Raw genomic sequence first — 22,497 nt, 5'->3', positions numbered from 1 at the left:
GTAAAGGTCATCTATGCTACATGTACAAGAACCCCGAGAGCACACCAATAGGTACCACATTTTTCACTGCTGTAGCCGATCATTCCCCCTGTACTACCACACTGTAGCACTCCCTTCCCTCATCTACTGCTATAGTCTCTTTGGAAGGTGTTTCACAACTCTTGTTATGAGAGTGCCAGTTGAACTGTCCTCACTTCCTTCATTTATACCAGGATTGAAGACCTTGTAGTCCGAGATCCTGTCCAGAGAGCAAGCAGGCTAAGACTCTGTCTTTGTTGATGTATTTCATCAGAAAGGGCTCTACCCCCTCTCCTAGTTCATGGTGTGAAGCGTTCATAGCCTCTTGGGAAAGTGGGGAGAATTGAAAGGACTCTATATGAGAATGCTAGGCTTTGTAAAACATTTCAGTTTTTTAAAAATAAGACTCATTTTCTATTGGACTGACAACAGTCCTATGAAATACAAAGAAAGCCGAGAATCAGTGACAGGAAATGATCACCAGTAAGAATTACAACAGTCACCGCTTACCTCGTAGCTTACGGCACTGTCCATGGTCCTTAAGAAGAGTTAGTAGAAATGCCTAGCCCATCTTGCCCTTGAACCCCTTAAAAGGTACACGACTGCTGTGTTGGTGTTTAGGGGGAGCATCTCACTTACCAGGGACTGACTTCTCCCTTGATCCCTCTGTAGTGATGGAGACTTCCCCGCTGATGAAAAATTCCCTGGGATTGCAACCTCCAAGCCAGACAGCTTTCCTATGGAAAGACAGAGAGCTTGTAAAGATGAAACACCAGTCTGCGGGAGAAAGGGAAGAAGAGAATGATGGAAATCGTTTCTGGGAAACTATTTTTACATTATGTTTTGTTTGTTCCTGGTAAATAAACTGAAATCTTCTTAACATTAAAACAAAATCTAAACCACTAAATTCAATAATACAGGAGTATAACTTTTGAAAAAAATTTCTTTGGCTGCGCAGCATGTGGGATCTTAGCTCCCCAACCAGGAATTGAACCCACGCCTGCTGCATTGGAAGCGCAGAGTCTTCACCACTGGACCACCAGGGAAGTCCCAGGAATATCACTTTTAAAGGAGAAGTTATAAACCCCTTGGTTATATGAACTGCAGATTTTTAGTAAGAAGTCAATATATTTGTTGTTAGGCACATTTTATGTTAGGCTGTCTCCCTGCACAGGATGCAGGCGCCTTGAGAATGGAAATCATATCCCTCTATAGTACGTCCCTCTTCTTTCTGCCTTGCAGTTTGCTGCTCCACTTGTTCAACCCCACCTAGTAATAACCTATACTTCCCTCGTTCCTGTTTTCCCATCTTGAAAACAGACAAAAGGCAACCAAACAACGCAAAGGTCTCAACAAATAAGGGATATCCAAAACCAGAGATGGCCAGAACTTCTGTATCCCTCATGAAACCTAGCCCGGTGTTCAATATGTAGGTATCATTAATACATGCGTGTTGACTGAAACAGTTTAAACTCAATTCTTCCACTTCCCAGTTTAGTTTTAGTCCTCATACAAAACGTGATAATCAACTTGCTTAATGCTAGGGATCACAGTGAAAAATAATATCTGAACTGACTTCTGTCAGATGAGTGAGAACTAAGGTTAATTCAGTGTATCTGAAGCATAGAAAGTGAGGGCACAAGTGGCACAAGATGGGGCTAGAGAAGCAGAGAGGATTCTAGACCACGCAGAGTCTTAAAGGCCAACAAACACTGTGTTTTCTATTCTCAAAACAATGTTTGTGAGCGATGTTTATGAGCAATGTTCCAACTTGCCTTGAAGGTTTTTTGTGTGAAGAATGGATTGGAAGGAAACAAGATATATGGACACTAGTTAGGACCTAATCGCAACACACAGGCAAGTTCAGTATTAGGGTGTTGAGGGAGAGCTGACAGATTCCAAAGAAATTCAGGAGATGAACTGAAGCGGGCTTAATGGGGTAGGAGATGGAGGAAAGGAAGGTCTTAGGGAATTAAAGGGTTTACTGCACACATGAGCAAAGTCTCAAAATTAATCATTTGAACGTACAGAGGTAGATCTCTCAAATGACTCCGGTTAGGAAGCAACGGTACGCCCTTTAGAATTCCTACAGACAACACAAATCAACTGTTTCGATGGAAAATTCGGCGGGACCGGTGCGTTTTTTCACTCCAACTTAGCTCCAGTTCCTATTACTCACATCTTCTGTGCCAAAACAACACAGCTGGAGGAACTGAAGGGGATTCCGTTTTGGTAATTAAGGAGTGTCCCCAACACTGACAGTCCCATCTTAAAAAGCACTCCCTCTGCATTTTACCCGAGGAGCAATGGCCAGAGCCTCCCTTTGAAAACGATGGGCAGAAATGAGACCATCACACACAGTCCCTTTCAGCTACTGTGAACTGAGCCGCGAGACGACCAATACCCCCTGGCACAGCGCGGACGGGCCAGCGCGCGGGGGCAACAGGGACAGGAGACAGCACAAGAGACGAAGCCCAGGCCCAGGGGCCAAGGCCTATTACCTTTCCGGCATGTGCAAAACATAAAACAGAAGCAATATTGTAACAAATTCATTAAAGACTTAAGAAAAAAACAAAACTCAGATGCTAAAGTGCCTACTCTAACCACTATACTATATTGCTTCTATAAAACAAGCACTAAACCTCAGATACAGAAAAAAACCCTTTTCGTGTCCTCACACCTAGGTCAAAATTACAAAGCGTTAATTCAGGAGACAGAAAGGGAAGGAATAAATCTGAATGAATCTGAGTCAGAACACAGTGCTATATAACCTTAGGCAAATTCCACAATACCCATGCCTCAACATGGCAAATTCCACAATACCCATGCCTCAACCTCCCTATCTATAAAGGAGTTAACCACACCAGCGCTAACCATTACTTGCCTCCTGGTAGCTTGTGAGTGTTAATTAATATTTGTAATAAATACACAGATCATCAGTTGAAAGAAACAAGGAAAACTACAGCGTTATTATTATTGCCTTGTTGCTAGAGCTAAACACCACAAATCAACATAAATAACTTATGTACACCAAGAATGTAGGGTTTGAATATGTACTTTGAAAGGCCATCATATAATTAGTTGTTTCACCTCTAATTGCTTTTCCTTTTTTTTTTTTTTGAATTTAAAAAAGCAATACAGGGACTTCCCTGGTGGTTCAGTGGTAAAGAATCCGTCCTGCAATGCAGGGGACGCGGGTTCGATTCCCGGTCGGGGAACTAAGATCCCACATGCCGCGGGGCAACTAAGCCCTCGCACCAAACTACTGAGCTCGCACACCTCAATGAGGTAGCCCACGTGCAGCAAACTACAGAGCCCACGCGCTCTGGAGCCTGCACGCCACAACTACAGAGCCCACGTGCCACAACTAGAGAGAGAAAACCCGCACGCCACAACTAGAGAGAAGCTCTCATGCTGCAACGAAGAGCCCGTGCGCCGCAACGACAATAAAGATCCCACATGCCTTAACGAAGGTCCCGCGTGCCGCAACTAAGACCCAATACAGCCAATCAACCAATCAATCAATCAAGTGGGGCGGGGGGAGCAATACAGGAATTTCCCTGGCAGTCCAGTGGTTAAGACTCCAAGCTCCCAATGCAGGGGGCACGGGCTCGATCCCTGATTGGGGAACCAAGATCCCACATGTGGCACAGCGTAGCCGAAAAAAAAACAAAAAAAGCAACACATACCCTACGGCATTTATCCCAGAGAACGCATGTTCGCACAAAAAAAGGTACACAAATGTCCACAGCATCTCTATCAGTAATAGTCAGGAAATGGGAAAAAAAACTCAGATGTTCTTCAATGGGCAAGTGATTAAACAAACTGAAGTACAGCCAAACCATGGAATACTACTCAGCAATTAAAAAGAAAGCGGCACTGGGACCTCTCTGGTGTTCCAGCGGTTAAGACTCTGCACTCTCAATGCAGGGGGCCCAGGTTCCATCCCTGGTCAGGGAACTAGATCCCGCATGCTGCAACTAAAGACCCGCACAGCCAAATAAATAAATAAATAAATATTTTTTTTAAAAAAGAGGAGCACTGTTGATTCATGCAATTTGGATGACTCTCCAGGGAATTACACTGATTGAAAAAGGCCAATCCAAAAGGTTGCATACTGGGAATTCCCTGGCGGTCCAGTGTTTAGCACTCAGCACTTTCACTACCTGGGCTGGGTTCAATCCTTGGTCGGGGAACTAAGATCGCACAACCGGCAGCGCAGCCAAAAAAAAATTTTTTTTACTTAAAAAAAAAAAAAGGTTACACACTATATGATTTTATTCACATAACATTCTTTTTTTTTTAATTAATTAGTTAATTTATTTTATTTTTGGCTGCGTTGGGTCTTCGTTGCTGCGTGTGGGCTTTCTCTAGTTGCGGCGAGCGGGGGCTACTCTTTGTTGCAGTGTGCGGGCTTCTCGCTGCGGTGGCTTCTCTTGTTGCAGAGCACGGGCTCTAGGCACGCGGGCTTCAGTAGTTGTGGCACGTGGGCTCAGTAGTTGTGGCTCCCGGGCTCTAAAGCGCAGGCTCAGTCGTTGTGGCGCATGGGCTTAGCTGCTCCGCGGCATGTGGGATCTTCCCGGACAAGGGATCAAACCCATGTCCCCTGCAATGGCAGGCAGATTCTTAACCGCTGCGCCACCAGGGAAGTCCCACATAACATTCTTGAAATGACAGGTTGCCAGGGACAGATAGGGCCGGGGGAGTGGGAGATGGGCCATCTTCCCCAGGGGGTATTTTCCCTTGATCATCTGCACAAAAACTTTAATTGCAACTTTATCCACTGCACTATCAGATCACTATGATTTGGTGGGGAGTGGGGGAGCAGCAGTGGCTATAAAATGGCATCAGGAGAGATCCTGTGGGATGGAAATGTTCTCTATCTTGACTGTGTCAATGGCAATACCCAGGTTGTGACAGTATACTATGATTCTGTAAGATGTTACCATTGGGGAAAACTGGGTAAAGGACACACAGGAGCTATCGCACTATTATTTCTTACAACTGCATGTAAACCTACAATAATCTGGACACAAAAAGTTTAATCAGAAATGAAGGCAACACATGCCTCTTGTAACAAGTAAAACAATAGTCTGTGGTCAGTCTCTTTCTCTACCCGTCCCATTCCCTCCCTCTTGAGATAACCATGCAAACTCACTGCTCATACAAACAGGCATGCATTTAATACTTTCTGTTTACTGTATCAAAATGGGATCATACATACTACATATTACCCTGCAGCCTACCTTCTTCACCCATCATCCCTATATCATAGAGAGCTTAAAAAAAAAAAATTTTTTTTTAAGTGCCAAGCAGGATGGCAGGTATAGAAAATTTTCTGACTAGGGCAAATCTGACAAATGTTTACCGTGCTAATGTGCCATAGCTCAGCCAGGTGCATTCAGTGAGAGCACAATATGCAAGTAGCATTCTAAAGAGATCTGCAAAAAATGCAAGGTCTTCAGCAGCTCTTCGAGGATCCCATCCCCCTCTCTGCCTCCTCCATGGAACCATCCCATGGAGGTTGAACAGTTTAACTCCATTTGCCCCTCCTGCTGTTTGTGCTTTCGTTGTATACTTCTGTTCTACATCTCCACAAGACATTATTATTGTCACTTATTTACAAAATAACATATAAATATAAAGGTGTATGTACCTGGGTATATGTACATGTATATATTAGACACACACACACTTTAAGTGCTCTTTGTTCTTTCCTGCAGTTGTGTTCTTTTTTTTGGGGGGCGGGGGGGGCAAGTTTTTATATTGGTAAAGTTCTGTACTACTAGAAATATAAGATTTGAAAAGAAAAGTGAGACTTGAGGATCATCTGTGGAGCTTATCCTCATTCTCCTGCTGACGCATTATGTGTTTATAATTTGAGAACTGCAGATAAATACAAACTGGTCTTCTCCATACTTGCTCACTAAGGAATTCCTCATTTCTAGGAAACGTCTATTTCAAGGAAAGGAAACAAACAAAAACACCTAGTGCACTAGATGATTAAAAGGTACACATTTTATAGCCTGAGTTCGAGAAAAAAATTACCCAAGAAACGGCCTTTTTCCCTAGGAGCCAGCTTCTACTAGGGGAGTCTAGGGTTCTCTAGGCAAAGAAAAAAAACTTGCCAGTTTAAACAGAATAACAGAAACGTTCAGCCAATCAAATATACAGAACTCATCACTTGCAGTGAGGAATGAAAGGCCTGTATCAACAGAAACAATAAATGGCACCGGCAACGTCTGCAACAGAAAACAAACAGGAAATCCTTTAAAAAGCCAAAATTGCAAAGACAGATGAACAGGGTATGAAATTACACGCCGGGCAATGCACCTGTTAAAGGAAAAGAGGCGCACACCAAGTCTGAAGTCTTAAGAATTCGGTGTTTAACACTACTTCTGCATGCTGCCCAGCAGAAAACTCGGGTCCTGGCTTAATCCACAACGCACACTTCATTTAAGGAGGTGAACTGCTTGGTCTGACTCAGTTTCTTATTCTGTAAAATGAATGCAACACAGCTGTCGTGAGTCCCCAAAGAATTCTGCACAAACGCTTTGTAACTCCAAAGTGCTGTGCAAATCAGAGCAGCCCTTCTCTCCTTCACATTCGTTGGACTTAGAATTTCAGAAGTTTAGCTGAAAATACAGACGACTCGGAAGCAAGGGACTGAGAGTGGCCCACACAGGTGGAAAGAAATGCAGAAACTGGAGCACCTCATACAAACCGCAAGAGACCACGTTCACGTGCACACGTTATCAGTGACAGAAAACGCCACCGGTAGCAACTGTAAACCACTGAGAGGACCAGCAACGACATGTGTCCAAATCCAGCCGGCAGCACAGCCTCGTCGGCGGCAATGCCTTAAACACAGCTCCCCGCACTCCGCGGCCTAACAAGATCCACTTTTTCCAAAAAGTTTAGCAACTTGCCAAGTACACTGGCGTAGTTCACCTTTTTTAATTGCTAAGCAAACATGCAGGGGAGTTGAGACAATCAAGGGAATGTTCAGCCTTCCTCAAAAATAAGATCCAGGAAATTCACGTTTTGCTTGAACAGTTTCATGTCTAAAACTGATCACAAACCTCTGTTTGATGTTGTTTTCTCGCTGCTGGCCAATGAGCCCGGGAAAGAGAACCAATTCTTTCAAACAGGGAGGGCTCTCTGCACTCTTCAGCTAAACCAGCGAGGCTTTACCACCGTCACGTTTAAAATAATGAGGAGGATGCCTCCATAGAGTTTACCGGGCTGCGCTAATCACGAGGGGCCTCGGGCGCCCAGGGCGGATCCCAGCGCCGGTGGCCGCGGGACCGGACGCCCTCCCCGGGACCCCCCCAGGACCCCCTCCCCGGGACGCGGCCGCGGGACAGGACGCCCCCCAGAACCCCTGCCCGGGACGCAGCTGCGGGACAGGACGCCCCCCAGACCCCTGCCCGGGACGCAGCTGCGGGACAGGACGCCCCCCAGAACCCCTGCCCGGGACGCGGCCGCGGGACACGAAGCTCCCCCCTCCCCAGGAACCCCTCCCCAGAGCGCGGGCCTCGCCGCCGTCTCGCAGCACCCGCCGCGCTCACCGCGGGCCGGGAGCCCCCTCAGGCCGACTGGCCCCCGCCCGCCGCCCGGCCTCCCTCCGGCCCGCGCCGCCCGCCGCGCTCACCGCGTTTTTCTTCTGCACCATCTTGTCCATCTTCTTGGCAATGCGGACCACCTCGTCCTCCATGGCCCTGGCAGGCCTGCCCCGCGCCGGGCCGCGGGGGACGGGAAACGAGCGGAGCTGGCCGGGCGGCAGGTAAGCCCAGGCGTCGGCGAGGGCCCTCACCAGGCGTCACCGAGGCGCTTCTTCACTCACGACGACTGCGACGGCGGGGGCGGCGGCGGCGGCGGCGCTCCTCCCACGCAGGCAGCGCCAATCGAGCTCCCAGCTCGCGGCGGCGACGGCGGCGGCGCTCCTCCCACGCAGGCAGCGCCAATCGAGCTCCCAGCTCGCGGCGGCGACGGCGGCGGCGCTCCTCCCACGCAGGCAGCGCCAATCGAGCTCCCAGCTCGCGGCGGCGACGGCGGCGGCGCTCCTCCCCCGCAGGCAGCGCCAATCGAGCTCCCAGCTCGCGGCGGCGGCGGCGGCGGCGCTCCTCCCCCGCAAGCAGCGCCAATCCAGCTCGCGGCGGCGGCGGCGGCGGCGGCGCTCCTCCCCCGCAGGCAGTGCCAAGCGAGCTCCCAGCTCGCGGCGGCGGCGCTCCTCCCCCGCAGGCAGCGACAATCGAGCTCCCGGCTCGCGGCGGCGACGGCGGCGCTCCTCCCCCGCAGGGAGCGCCAGTCGAGCTCCCAGCTCGCGGCGGCGGCGGCGGCGCTCCTCCCCCGCAGGCAGCGCCAACCGAGCTCCCAGCTCGCGGCGGCGACGGCGGCGGCGCTCCTCCCACGCAGGCAGCGCCAATCGAGCTCCCAGCTCGCGGCGGCGGCGCTCCTCCCCCGCAGGCAGCGCCAATCGAGCTCCCAGCTCGTGGCGGCGGCGGCGGCGGCGGCGGCGGCGGCGGCGCTCCTCCCCCGCAGGGCAGCGCCAATCGAGCTCCCAGTTCGCGGCGGCGGCGGCGGCGCTCCTCCCCCGCAGGCAGCGCCAAACGAGCTCCCAGCTCGCGGCGGCGGCGGCGGCGGCGCTCCTCCCCCGCAGGCAGCGCCAATCCAGCTCGCGGCGGCGGCGGCGGCGGCGGCGGCGCTCCTCCCCCGCAGGCAGTGCCAAGCGAGCTCCCAGCTCGCGGCGGCGGCGCTCCTCCCCCGCAGGCAGCGCCAAGCGAGCTCCCAGCTCGCGGCGGCGACGGCGGCGGCGCTCCTCCCCCACAGGCAGCGCCAATCGAGCTCCCAGCTCGCGGCGGCGGCGGCGGCGGCGCTCCTCCCCCGCAGGGAGCGCCAGTCGAGCTCCCAGCTCGCGGCGGCGGCGGCGGCGGCGGCGGCGGCGGCGGCGGCGGCGCTCCTCCCCCGCAGGCAGCGCCAATGGAGCTCCCAGCTCGCGGCGGCGGCGGCGGCGGCGCTCCTCCCCCGCAGGCAGCGCCAAACGAGCTCCCAGCTCGCGGCGGCGGCCGCGGCGGCGCTCCTCCCCCGCAGGCAGCGCCAATCCAGCTCGCGGCGGCGGCGGCGGCGGCGGCGCTCCTCCCCCGCAGGCAGTGCCAAGCGAGCTCCCAGCTCGCGGCGGCGGCGCTCCTCCCCCGCAGGCAGCGACAATCGAGCTCCCGGCTCGCGGCGGCGACGGCGGCGCTCCTCCCCCGCAGGGAGCGCCAGTCGAGCTCCCAGCTCGCGGCGGCGGCGGCGGCGGCGCTCCTCCCCCGCAGGGAGCGCCAATCGAGCTCCCAGCTCGCGGCGGCGGCGGCGCTCCTCCCCCGCAGGCAGCGCCAATCGCGCTCCCAGCTCTGTTCTTTTGTTTTTTTTTTTTTGAATTCTGAGATTTTTCATTTGAAGTAAATCTTAAAGCTATTAAATTCACAAATATGCTAATTTAAATACCCAATTCTATTATCTAAAACACACATTGCAAACATACAAATATCTATTCTCTCCACATGTCAGAGCCCATTCATTTCATGGTTTGGAAATGGGGAGAATAGATCCCCTTAAACTGCAAGTCAGCAGGTGTTTCTTTACAGTTAACTTTAGCAAAATTCATACAAAATATTAATGAACAATGATCTTCTTTACTTGTTAACTCACAAGGAAACACCTTCAAAACTGCATTTTGTTAAAGTTTCTGTACTAAAATGTAGAAAAACTGAACTACACAAATATTGAAAAGTTTAAAATTCCTTAATTTTTTATTCCTGGTACCACTACCACAATTTACAGGGCAATATACCTGATGTAATGAAAAGAAAAAGACAAAGCTACAACAGATAAAAGACCTCAGGAATGTACATCTAATTGACCCTCCGTTGCATGAATCAATAGCTGCACTTTTTGCAAACTGTGGCTAGGACAGTCCTGAACAAGAAGGGTTTCCTGTTTAAGCTGCAGTAACTTTTCTGACTATGGATCATCGTTCCTTCTGCGGCAGGTTTTTACAGTTCCTCTAATGCATTTGGGACGACTGTCTCAAAGTAACCTGCAGCTTTCCTGACAACTCCTCGCTCTCTCTCCTGCTAAGAACTGTAGCCCTTTTCTTCTGAGTTTTGAGAACCTTCTGCTACCATATCCACCACTTCCACCACCAGATCCATAACCACCACCATAGGGACTTCCCGAGCTTCTTCCACCAAAACTGCCCCCCTTCATGGGTCCATAATTTGATTGCTGTTGTCCACTATAATTTCCAAAATCATTATAGCTCCCACCACCACCACCATAGTTACCTCCAAAATTTCCTCCTTCATTGTAAGCATCATATCCTCCACCACCGCCACCATATCCACCATCTTGGTTTCCATATCCTGGTCCACCACCACCATAGCCTCCTCTACTACTGTAACCAGGACCACCACCATCGTTACCACCGTCGCCTCCAAATCCGTTTTATCCACCATCACCTCCTCCATAACTACCTCTGCTGCCACCACCTCCACCACCATAGCCTCCTCTTCCACCAAAGTTTCCACCACGGCCAAAGTTACCTCCACCACCTCCAAAGTTTCCTCCACGACCCATAAAGTTGCCAGATCCACCTCCACGACCTCTCTGTGATCCAGCAGATTGCATTTCTTGTTTAGAAAGGGCCTTTTTCACTTACAATTATGCCCATTAATAGTGTGGTATTTCTGAACAACAATTTTATCAACTGTATCATGATCATCAAAAGTTACAAAAGCAAATCCTCTCTTTTTTCCACTCTGCCTGTCTTCCATAACTCCTATGGTTTCAATCTTGCCATACTTTTCAAAGTAGTCTCTCGAATTACATTCTTCTGTATCTTCTTTAATACCACCAACAAAAATTTTCTTCACTGTTAGACGGGCACCAGGCTTTACAGAATCCTCTCTAGAAACAGCTCTCTTTGGTTCCACTACACGCCCATCAACCTTGTGTGGTCGAGCACACATTGCTGCATCCACCTCTTCAACCCAAGAGTAAGTCACAAAACCAAAGCCCCTGGAACGGTTTGTCTGGGGGTCTCTCATCACCACACAATCTGTAAGTGTGCCCCATTTCTCAAAATGTTCTCTTAAGCTATCGTCTGTAGTTTCAAAGCTCAGACCACCAATAAACAGTTTTCTCAACTGTTCTGGTTCCTTTGGATCATGGCCCTCCTCCCCCCGGCGGCGGCGGCGGCCGGAGTCGGGCTGGGGGCGACCGGGCGGCGGTTTTACCTCCGTTTTGAGACCGGACTCGCCTCTTCCAACTCGAGTTCAATATGGGACCGAGAGCCCAGCTCTGTTCTATGTTGGGCCATTTTACTTCAGCCCAAAAAAATTTCTTCTAGTATTCCCTAAGGTCTGCTGGGGATCAGTTTTCTTATTTTTCATTTATCTGTATTTGATTTTTTAAAATTGATTCCAATTTTCTGTTGAGATTCTCCATATTTTAATCTATTAATCCCCATCTTTTACTCTCAATATAGTCATTTTAAAGTTCTGTGCTAACTCCAGAATCTGAATTCCCTCTAAATCAATTTTTCTTGGTTTTTTTTTTTTGTTTTTTTTTTTGTCTTAAGTTTTAGTCACTTTTTCCTGCTTCAGGAATTTCATAATTTTTGATTGTGTGCTGGACGTGGTGAATAAAAAATTCATAGAGACTGAAGATGCTATTACTTTGCACCAGAGAAGATTTACCCTTTTCTCTGTTAATCAGAGTGGCTGATCATTTCAGTCATTTCAGGAATTTTACTAGGTCAGAACTGGGTTGGAGCTTTAGTTGTCTCATCCTACCTATGATTTTTCCTAATTTGTGGCCTCCCTGGATTTTTGCTGTGAGCCTGACAGGTCTTTGATTCTTCAATAAATACAGTCAGTTATTGACTTCAGTCTTTCAGATGTTTGAATTCAGCTCTTTAGGCTCTCAGTTCTCACAGCTTCAGAGTATGGCAAATGTAAGGAGAGACCAGCTATGTATTTGTTGCCGTTACACTTTCTCAGTGAAAATTTGTCTCATAAACACTGAAACATTGCAGATGACTTCACTTTTTCTGACTCAGCCCCCTTCTTGGGGATGGCACTTCTGGGTTTTTACTGTGAGTCTGGTAGGTCTCTAATTCCTCACTTTGGAAAGTTCTCTCCCTCAGGCATTAGGTATTTAGCTTCCTGCTTTATATAGGTTCAAAAACTGGCAAATGTCTTGAAGAGGAGACCTAATGATTGTCACAGGCCCCTTTATCTAGCGGGATTTGGTTTGTTAGTGCCATGACTGTGCAGGAAATTTCACTCTGCTTTCTTGGCTCAGTCCCCCATCATCCTATACCACCCTGACACTAAGGAAATGTCCTGTGGGGGAAATCGGCTTGACATTCTGCTAGATTTCACTCCATCATGCCAGCAAATGAGTTCATCAAAAGATATGGTGATTTCTCTTTTCCAGTGGAGTATGTCTCCCTACACCAAACCCCTGCTCCAAATCTCTAAATGTCCCTCTCTAGCATATTAGTTGATATTGTTTCTTGATTGCTTCCTTAGCTCGATGATCTTTTATTCAAGTTTGTTTGCTCGTTGCAGCAGGAGTGATGGCCTGTGCCTACCTAGTGCAGGCATATTATTATGGAGATATGGCTTTGGTCCCAGACACCACAATAAGGAGAATATCATAAGAAAGCAAGTCACACGAGTTGTTTGGTTTCCCAGTGCATGTACAAGTTATGTTTATGCTATACTGTAGTCTATTAAGTGTGCAATAGCATTATGTCTAAAAAAAGTACATATCTTAATTTGAAAGTAGACTTTAAGAATGCTACCCATCATCTGAGCCTTCAGCAAGCTGTAATCTTTTTGCAATAGTAACATCAAAGATCACTGATCACAGATCATGTAACAAGTATAATAGTGAAAAAGTTTGAAATATTGTGAGACTTACCAAAACATGACATAGAGACACGAAGTGAGCAAATGCTGTTGGAAAAATGGCACCACCAGTAGAGCTGCTTGACACAGGGTTGCCACAAACCTTCAATTTGTAAAAAAAAAAAAAAAAAAAAAAAAAAAAAAAAAAGCATTATCTGCAAGGTACAATAAAGTGAAGTGCAATAAAGTGAGGTATGCCTATACATCCTGCCTCAAAGCAGAAATCCTATTTAGATCACCTTTAATTTCTCTCTATGATATATCAATAGTTTTCTATTCTAATAGGGTTCTTACATTTTTTATTACACTTATTATTAGGTATATGATGTTTTGATGATAATGTAGATGGCATATTTTTTAGTTTTTAATTTTATAACTTTTCAGACACAGAAAAATGTTAGTGGAATTTTTTAATGTTTGGTCTCTTATCTGGCAACTCTTCTAAAAACTAACTGATATTCTAATAAGTTATCTGTAGATGGTTTTGGATTTTCTGTATCCTTAATTATATCAACTATGGAAAGTGACAGTATGATTTCTTCCTTTCTTAGCCTTATATTTCTGATTTCTTTTTCCTGCCTTACTGCTAATGCCATTTAATACTTTTACTAATAGGTTGAATAGAAAAGGTAAGAGTTGGCATTCTTATTTTGTTCCTAATCTTACAGTGGACGTTCTCCACATTTCACTATAAATAGGATGGTGGCTCTAAAGTTTTTTGTAGTTTCCCTTTGCTATGAGTTTTTAATCATACATAATTATTGAATTTTATCAAATGCTTTATCTGACTATACTGATATGATCATATACATTTTCTCCTTTATTTTATGGATGTGGTGCATGACATTTATTGATATTTGAATGTTAACTCACCTTGCATTTCTGGAGTAAAACAACTTGGTAGGAATTCACACACACACACACACACACACACACACACACACACATTCACTCACTCACACACTCTACATTTGATTGTCTAACATTTTGTGTATGATTTTTGCTTCTGTATACATAAGGGAGATGGGCCTATTTTCTTTTCTCATAATTGTCCTTTTAATTAGTGAATAGTATATAGAGGGTAGAGATTTAAAAGACCTTTTAAAAGGTCTTCTTCTTCTGTGATATAATACAATACAGTATTACTCCATTTTTTAAAAATGACCTTTTTCATTTTCAAATAATTTCAAATCTGCAGAAAAGATACAAACAGAGTTCCCTTTACCTCTCTCCCAGTTTTTCCTATTGCTAACATCTTATACTACCATAGTATATTTTTCAAAATTAAAAAGCCAACATTTATACATTACTATTAACTAAACTTAAGACTTTTTTTGGATTTCACCAGTTTTCCTGTTAATGACCTTTTTCTGTTCTAGGACCCAATCCAGTATATCACATTCCACTTAGTTAGTTGTCATGTCTCCTTAGTCTTCTCTGGTCTATGACAGTTCCTCATTCCTTCCTTGTTTTTCATGATTTTGACAGTCTTGAGGAATATTTGTCTGATATTTTGTAGAATTGTTCTCAGTCTGGGTTTGGCTGATGTTTTTCTCATGATTCGACTGGAGTTATAGGTTTTGACAAAGAATACCGCAGAAGCGAAGTAACCGTCTCATCACATCATAACAGAGAGTATGTAGTGTCTCCGTGACATCACTGGTGATGTGAAACATCATCACTTGCATAACATGGTGTTTGCTTGGTTTCTCCACTGTAAAGTTACTTTTTCTCCCATTTTATACTGTCTCTGGAATTCAATCATTAAGGCCAGCCCAGGACTGGACTTAAGGGGAAGATTAAGCTTCACCTCCACCTCCTTGGGGAGGAGATGGATGCCGGGGGGGGGCGGGGGGGAGGTTACCTACATATGGAATTCTTCTGTTGGCAAGATTTGTCTTCTCCCTCCCTCCTATTATTTATTTATTTATACACTCATTTATTTACTCCATTATGTTTTAATATGGATTCTTTATAATCTATATACATAATTACAACCTTAAAAACCTCTGGTTCCCCCACTGACATATAAACTTTTTGAGGAAAGGCTCTGTTTCTTTTTTATTTTTGTACACTCTATGCGTTTAGCATAGTCCCCTAATTTATAGTGGACTTCCAGTAATTATTTTTTAATGGATATCTTTCCACTTCAACTGAAAAGTACCCTTTCCTTATATAATAGCATTCTAAATCCAAAATAAAAGTAGATTTTAAAATAAGTAAAAGTAAACTCATGCATGATCACCCTGTAATAAGTATGTAAAAAAGCACAGGGTACTGCAGAAATAACTTAACCATTTGAGTTGGATGTGTCTCCAAAAAATATTGAAGCCACATTTGGAAAGAAATTACAGTATTTGATAAGCCAAGGATATGACCTGCTGTGTGCTTTCTCTTTTTTGTTCAGATCACCAAAGGAGATTAAGACCCCGTTTTCTCCCTTCTCTGGAAAATTATCATCTGATGCAGTCACTCAGATAACAACAGAGAGTCCAGGAAAAACCATGTTTTCATCTGAGATTTTTGTTAATGCTGAAGATCGTGGACATGATATTCCAGACCTCAGTACACAGAAGTTGGGCAAAGTTCCTGTCAAGTTTGCTTCATCATCTTCAGTCCAACAGATTACTGTTCTTCATGGCACAGATGGTAAGAGAATTTTAGGTCACATTACCAACTTTTGTGTGTCATTAACTAAGAAATTTCTTGATTGGGTCTTTCTAGTTAGAAAACCTAATTTTAATTTTAAGCATTAGGTTGTACATGATTAAAACATCTTTTATTTACATAGCTATGAAGAGAATATAATTTATTATGTTTTTACTTCAATTTCTAGTGAAGTTAACAACCTATGTGAAACTCATGCTACTTGTGGCTGACGTATTTTCAACTCATAATACTTGTCATAAGAATGCAAGTAGTTCATGAAAACATAAAAACTATAGAGGTTCAATTTTAGGGAGGTAGATAACTATTTGGCATTGTTTCTTTTACTATTGTTTTGCATGATACAGTGAACAGATAGCAAACACAATACCAGTCTATTTCTTGCTCAAGAAACGTTGAGCAGGGACCCAGGTTGACTGTGACTCTGCTTTCTTTAAAACATGGAACCTTGGATTCATCATCATAGTCAACTGGAAGGGACGAAAAGCATGGAGGAGCACATGTTGGGAGGCTTTTATGGGCTAGGCCTAGGTGTGGCCCACATCACTTTCCACTGACTAGGAATAGTTTAGCTGTGCTTTCCAGGATGAAGAAGAAATGAGTTTTGGTGAACAGCTAGCAATTTCTACCATAAGGTCTACATTTAGAGTGTTCCTATGCTATCATGACAGTGATATTTTTATAGTGCTTATACTATATAACATTCAAAATTATAGCAAGTTATTTTCTTTTTCAGACCAGTAACTGGAAAGTTAAGTTCCCATTCTACCTCCAAATGAGGGTGGGAACTTTCAATTACTAATTTTAAAGTATTCAACAGTTTGTACAAATCTATTCAAAATATATTTTAAGTTTTCCTACTTGTGCAAAAAGTTTATCTGTCTGTAGGTATAAATGGAATATGCCTAAATGTATAAAGAAAATTGCTTAGTTCCACATGTAAATTGCACTGAATTTAATTTGAATAAATACATTTATATGTTGAAATGGTTATATTTCTTTTCTTTTTTTTTTTTTTACTTTTATTTATTTTATTTTTGGCTGTGTTGGGTCTTCATCGCTGCGTGCAGCCTTTCTCTAGTTGCGGCGAGCGGGGGCTACTCTTCGTTGCGGTGCACGGGCTTCTCATTGCGGTGGCTTCTCTTGTGGTGGAGCACGGGCTCTAGGCGCGTGGGCTTCGGTGCATGGGCTCAGTAGTTGTGGCTCGCGGGCTCTAGAGCGCAGGCTCAGTAGTTGTGGCACATGGGCTTAGTTGCTCCGCGGCATGGGGGATCTTCCCGGACCAGGGCTGGCACCCGTGTCCCCTGCATTGGCAGGCGGATTCTTAACCACTGCGCTATCAGGGAAACCCGAGATGGTTATATATCTTATACATTTTTATTGTGATATAAAATTATGCCCCCCAAATGTATAGTCTAATCAATATCACACAGAACACCTTTAATGTGTCAGTTACCTATTGCCACCGTGATACTGTATAAGAACCTCGAAAATCTCAGTGCTTCGTAACAACAGACATTTGCTTTCCTCACTCATGGGCTTATGAGTCAGTTGGAGTTTGGCATCAGGATGCAAAAACGGTTTGGGTCTGTTCCACATGCCTTGTACTGAAACCCAGGCTACTCTGGGTATGCTGTTTTCATGTTGGTGGCAGAGCACAGGAGAGGAAATCCAACTGTGAAAGTGTATTTTATACCTCTTCTGACATCAAATGGATCGGTCTACATAGAGCCCACAGTTCACGGTCTTACCTTTACATACAGGTACTTGGTAGAAAGGACTCCTTTAAAAGAGAAATATTATTTGGTTTAATAATAAAAGATTTTTAACTCTGTGGATTCAGAAGTAAAATTTTAAAAAATATTTTAAAAGTATACAGAATAGGGCTTCCCTGGTGGCGCAGTGGTTAAGAATCCACCTGCCAATGCAATGCGGGGGACACGGGTTCGAGCCCTGGTCTGCGAAGATCCCACATGCCGTGGAGCAACTAAGCCCATGTGCCACAACTACTGAGCCTGCATTCTAGAGCCCGTGAGCCGCAACTACCGAAGCCCACGCGCCTAGAGCGCATGCTCCGCAACAATAGACGCCACCGCGATGAGACGCCCGCACACCGCAACCAAGAGTAGCCCCCGCTAGCCGCCAACTAGAGAAAGCCCGTGCACAGCAATGAAGACCCAGTGCAGCCAAAAAAATAAACACATAGAATAAATAAGTTCAAACAATAAATAAATAAATAAACATAAATTTAAAAAAAAAAGAACACCTAATGCAGGTGGGAAGGTGAGAGGGCCACTGTAAAGGTCATCTATGCTACATGTACAAGAACCCCGAGAGCACACCAATAGGTACCACATTTTTCACTGCTGTAGCCGATCATTCCCCCTGTACTACCACACTGTAGCACTCCCTTCCCTCATCTACTGCTATAGTCTCTTTGGAAGGTGTTTCACAACTCTTGTTATGAGAGTGCCAGTTGAACTGTCCTCACTTCCTTCATTTATACCAGGATTGAAGACCTTGTAGTCCGAGATCCTGTCCAGAGAGCAAGCAGGCTAAGACTCTGTCTTTGTTGATGTATTTCATCAGAAAGGGCTCTACCCCCTCTCCTAGTTCATGGTGTGAAGCGTTCATAGCCTCTTGGGAAAGTGGGGAGAATTGAAAGGACTCTATATGAGAATGCTAGGCTTTGTAAAACATTTCAGTTTTTTAAAAATAAGACTCATTTTCTATTGGACTGACAACAGTCCTATGAAATACAAAGAAAGCCGAGAATCAGTGACAGGAAATGATCACCAGTAAGAATTACAACAGTCACCGCTTACCTCGTAGCTTACGGCACTGTCCATGGTCCTTAAGAAGAGTTAGTAGAAATGCCTAGCCCATCTTGCCCTTGAACCCCTTAAAAGGTACACGACTGCTGTGTTGGTGTTTAGGGGGAGCATCTCACTTACCAGGGACTGACTTCTCCCTTGATCCCTCTGTAGTGATGGAGACTTCCCCGCTGATGAAAAATTCCCTGGGATTGCAACCTCCAAGCCAGACAGCTTTCCTATGGAAAGACAGAGAGCTTGTAAAGATGAAACACCAGTCTGCGGGAGAAAGGGAAGAAGAGAATGATGGAAATCGTTTCTGGGAAACTATTTTTACATTATGTTTTGTTTGTTCCTGGTAAATAAACTGAAATCTTCTTAACATTAAAACAAAATCTAAACCACTAAATTCAATAATACAGGAGTATAACTTTTGAAAAAAATTTCTTTGGCTGCGCAGCATGTGGGATCTTAGCTCCCCAACCAGGAATTGAACCCACGCCTGCTGCATTGGAAGCGCAGAGTCTTCACCACTGGACCACCAGGGAAGTCCCAGGAATATCACTTTTAAAGGAGAAGTTATAAACCCCTTGGTTATATGAACTGCAGATTTTTAGTAAGAAGTCAATATATTTGTTGTTAGGCACATTTTATGTTAGGCTGTCTCCCTGCACAGGATGCAGGCGCCTTGAGAATGGAAATCATATCCCTCTATAGTACGTCCCTCTTCTTTCTGCCTTGCAGTTTGCTGCTCCACTTGTTCAACCCCACCTAGTAATAACCTATACTTCCCTCGTTCCTGTTTTCCCATCTTGAAAACAGACAAAAGGCAACCAAACAACGCAAAGGTCTCAACAAATAAGGGATATCCAAAACCAGAGATGGCCAGAACTTCTGTATCCCTCATGAAACCTAGCCCGGTGTTCAATATGTAGGTATCATTAATACATGCGTGTTGACTGAAACAGTTTAAACTCAATTCTTCCACTTCCCAGTTTAGTTTTAGTCCTCATACAAAACGTGATAATCAACTTGCTTAATGCTAGGGATCACAGTGAAAAATAATATCTGAACTGACTTCTGTCAGATGAGTGAGAACTAAGGTTAATTCAGTGTATCTGAAGCATAGAAAGTGAGGGCACAAGTGGCACAAGATGGGGCTAGAGAAGCAGAGAGGATTCTAGACCACGCAGAGTCTTAAAGGCCAACAAACACTGTGTTTTCTATTCTCAAAACAATGTTTGTGAGCGATGTTTATGAGCAATGTTCCAACTTGCCTTGAAGGTTTTTTGTGTGAAGAATGGATTGGAAGGAAACAAGATATATGGACACTAGTTAGGACCTAATCGCAACACACAGGCAAGTTCAGTATTAGGGTGTTGAGGGAGAGCTGACAGATTCCAAAGAAATTCAGGAGATGAACTGAAGCGGGCTTAATGGGGTAGGAGATGGAGGAAAGGAAGGTCTTAGGGAATTAAAGGGTTTACTGCACACATGAGCAAAGTCTCAAAATTAATCATTTGAACGTACAGAGGTAGATCTCTCAAATGACTCCGGTTAGGAAGCAACGGTACGCCCTTTAGAATTCCTACAGACAACACAAATCAACTGTTTCGATGGAAAATTCGGCGGGACCGGTGCGTTTTTTCACTCCAACTTAGCTCCAGTTCCTATTACTCACATCTTCTGTGCCAAAACAACACAGCTGGAGGAACTGAAGGGGATTCCGTTTTGGTAATTAAGGAGTGTCCCCAACACTGACAGTCCCATCTTAAAAAGCACTCCCTCTGCATTTTACCCGAGGAGCAATGGCCAGAGCCTCCCTTTGAAAACGATGGGCAGAAATGAGACCATCACACACAGTCCCTTTCAGCTACTGTGAACTGAGCCGCGAGACGACCAATACCCCCTGGCACAGCGCGGACGGGCCAGCGCGCGGGGGCAACAGGGACAGGAGACAGCACAAGAGACGAAGCCCAGGCCCAGGGGCCAAGGCCTATTACCTTTCCGGCATGTGCAAAACATAAAACAGAAGCAATATTGTAACAAATTCATTAAAGACTTAAGAAAAAAACAAAACTCAGATGCTAAAGTGCCTACTCTAACCACTATACTATATTGCTTCTATAAAACAAGCACTAAACCTCAGATACAGAAAAAAACCCTTTTCGTGTCCTCACACCTAGGTCAAAATTACAAAGCGTTAATTCAGGAGACAGAAAGGGAAGGAATAAATCTGAATGAATCTGAGTCAGAACACAGTGCTATATAACCTTAGGCAAATTCCACAATACCCATGCCTCAACATGGCAAATTCCACAATACCCATGCCTCAACCTCCCTATCTATAAAGGAGTTAACCACACCAGCGCTAACCATTACTTGCCTCCTGGTAGCTTGTGAGTGTTAATTAATATTTGTAATAAATACACAGATCATCAGTTGAAAGAAACAAGGAAAACTACAGCGTTATTATTATTGCCTTGTTGCTAGAGCTAAACACCACAAATCAACATAAATAACTTATGTACACCAAGAATGTAGGGTTTGAATATGTACTTTGAAAGGCCATCATATAATTAGTTGTTTCACCTCTAATTGCTTTTCCTTTTTTTTTTTTTTGAATTTAAAAAAGCAATACAGGGACTTCCCTGGTGGTTCAGTGGTAAAGAATCCGTCCTGCAATGCAGGGGACGCGGGTTCGATTCCCGGTCGGGGAACTAAGATCCCACATGCCGCGGGGCAACTAAGCCCTCGCACCAAACTACTGAGCTCGCACACCTCAATGAGGTAGCCCACGTGCAGCAAACTACAGAGCCCACGCGCTCTGGAGCCTGCACGCCACAACTACAGAGCCCACGTGCCACAACTAGAGAGAGAAAACCCGCACGCCACAACTAGAGAGAAGCTCTCATGCTGCAACGAAGAGCCCGTGCGCCGCAACGACAATAAAGATCCCACATGCCTTAACGAAGGTCCCGCGTGCCGCAACTAAGACCCAATACAGCCAATCAACCAATCAATCAATCAAGTGGGGCGGGGGGAGCAATACAGGAATTTCCCTGGCAGTCCAGTGGTTAAGACTCCAAGCTCCCAATGCAGGGGGCACGGGCTCGATCCCTGATTGGGGAACCAAGATCCCACATGTGGCACAGCGTAGCCGGAAAAAAAACAAAAAAAGCAACACATACCCTACGGCATTTATCCCAGAGAACGCATGTTCGCACAAAAAAAGGTACACAAATGTCCACAGCATCTCTATCAGTAATAGTCAGGAAATGGGAAAAAAACTCAGATGTTCTTCAATGGGCAAGTGATTAAACAAACTGAAGTACAGCCAAACCATGGAATACTACTCAGCAATTAAAAAGAAAGCGGCACTGGGACCTCTCTGGTGTTCCAGCGGTTAAGACTCTGCACTCTCAATGCAGGGGGCCCAGGTTCCATCCCTGGTCAGGGAACTAGATCCCGCATGCTGCAACTAAAGACCCGCACAGCCAAATAAATAAATAAATAAATATTTTTTTTAAAAAAGAGGAGCACTGTTGATTCATGCAATTTGGATGACTCTCCAGGGAATTACACTGATTGAAAAAGGCCAATCCAAAAGGTTGCATACTGGGAATTCCCTGGCGGTCCAGTGTTTAGCACTCAGCACTTTCACTACCTGGGCTGGGTTCAATCCTTGGTCGGGGAACTAAGATCGCACAACCGGCAGCGCAGCCAAAAAAAAATTTTTTTTACTTAAAAAAAAAAAAAGGTTACACACTATATGATTTTATTCACATAACATTCTTTTTTTTTAATTAATTAGTTAATTTATTTTATTTTTGGCTGCGTTGGGTCTTCGTTGCTGCGTGTGGGCTTTCTCTAGTTGCGGCGAGCGGGGGCTACTCTTTGTTGCAGTGTGCGGGCTTCTCGCTGCGGTGGCTTCTCTTGTTGCAGAGCACGGGCTCTAGGCACGCGGGCTTCAGTAGTTGTGGCACGTGGGCTCAGTAGTTGTGGCTCCCGGGCTCTAAAGCGCAGGCTCAGTCGTTGTG

General features: G+C 45.4%; 1 pseudogene across 1 annotated transcript; it reads right to left on the bottom strand.

The window, feature by feature from the left end:
* Positions 1-10,136: 10,136 nt before the first annotated feature.
* Positions 10,137-11,336, bottom strand: LOC309621937 (heterogeneous nuclear ribonucleoprotein A3 pseudogene; annotated as a pseudogene). The gene is made up of 2 exons: positions 10,175-11,336; positions 10,137-10,143 (listed from the first exon to the last, which is right to left on the bottom strand). The product of its transcript is annotated as a heterogeneous nuclear ribonucleoprotein A3 pseudogene (transcript).
* Between the last annotated feature and the right edge of the window lie 11,161 nt (positions 11,337-22,497).

The sequence above is a fragment of the Balaenoptera borealis genome (genome assembly GCF_965194805.1).
Source record: "Balaenoptera borealis genome assembly, contig: HAP1_SCAFFOLD_1226, whole genome shotgun sequence".
NCBI classification, from domain to species: Eukaryota; Metazoa; Chordata; class Mammalia; order Artiodactyla; family Balaenopteridae; genus Balaenoptera; species Balaenoptera borealis.
Note: the sequence above shows the minus strand (reverse complement) of the source record. Positions and strands in the feature narration are given on the sequence as shown.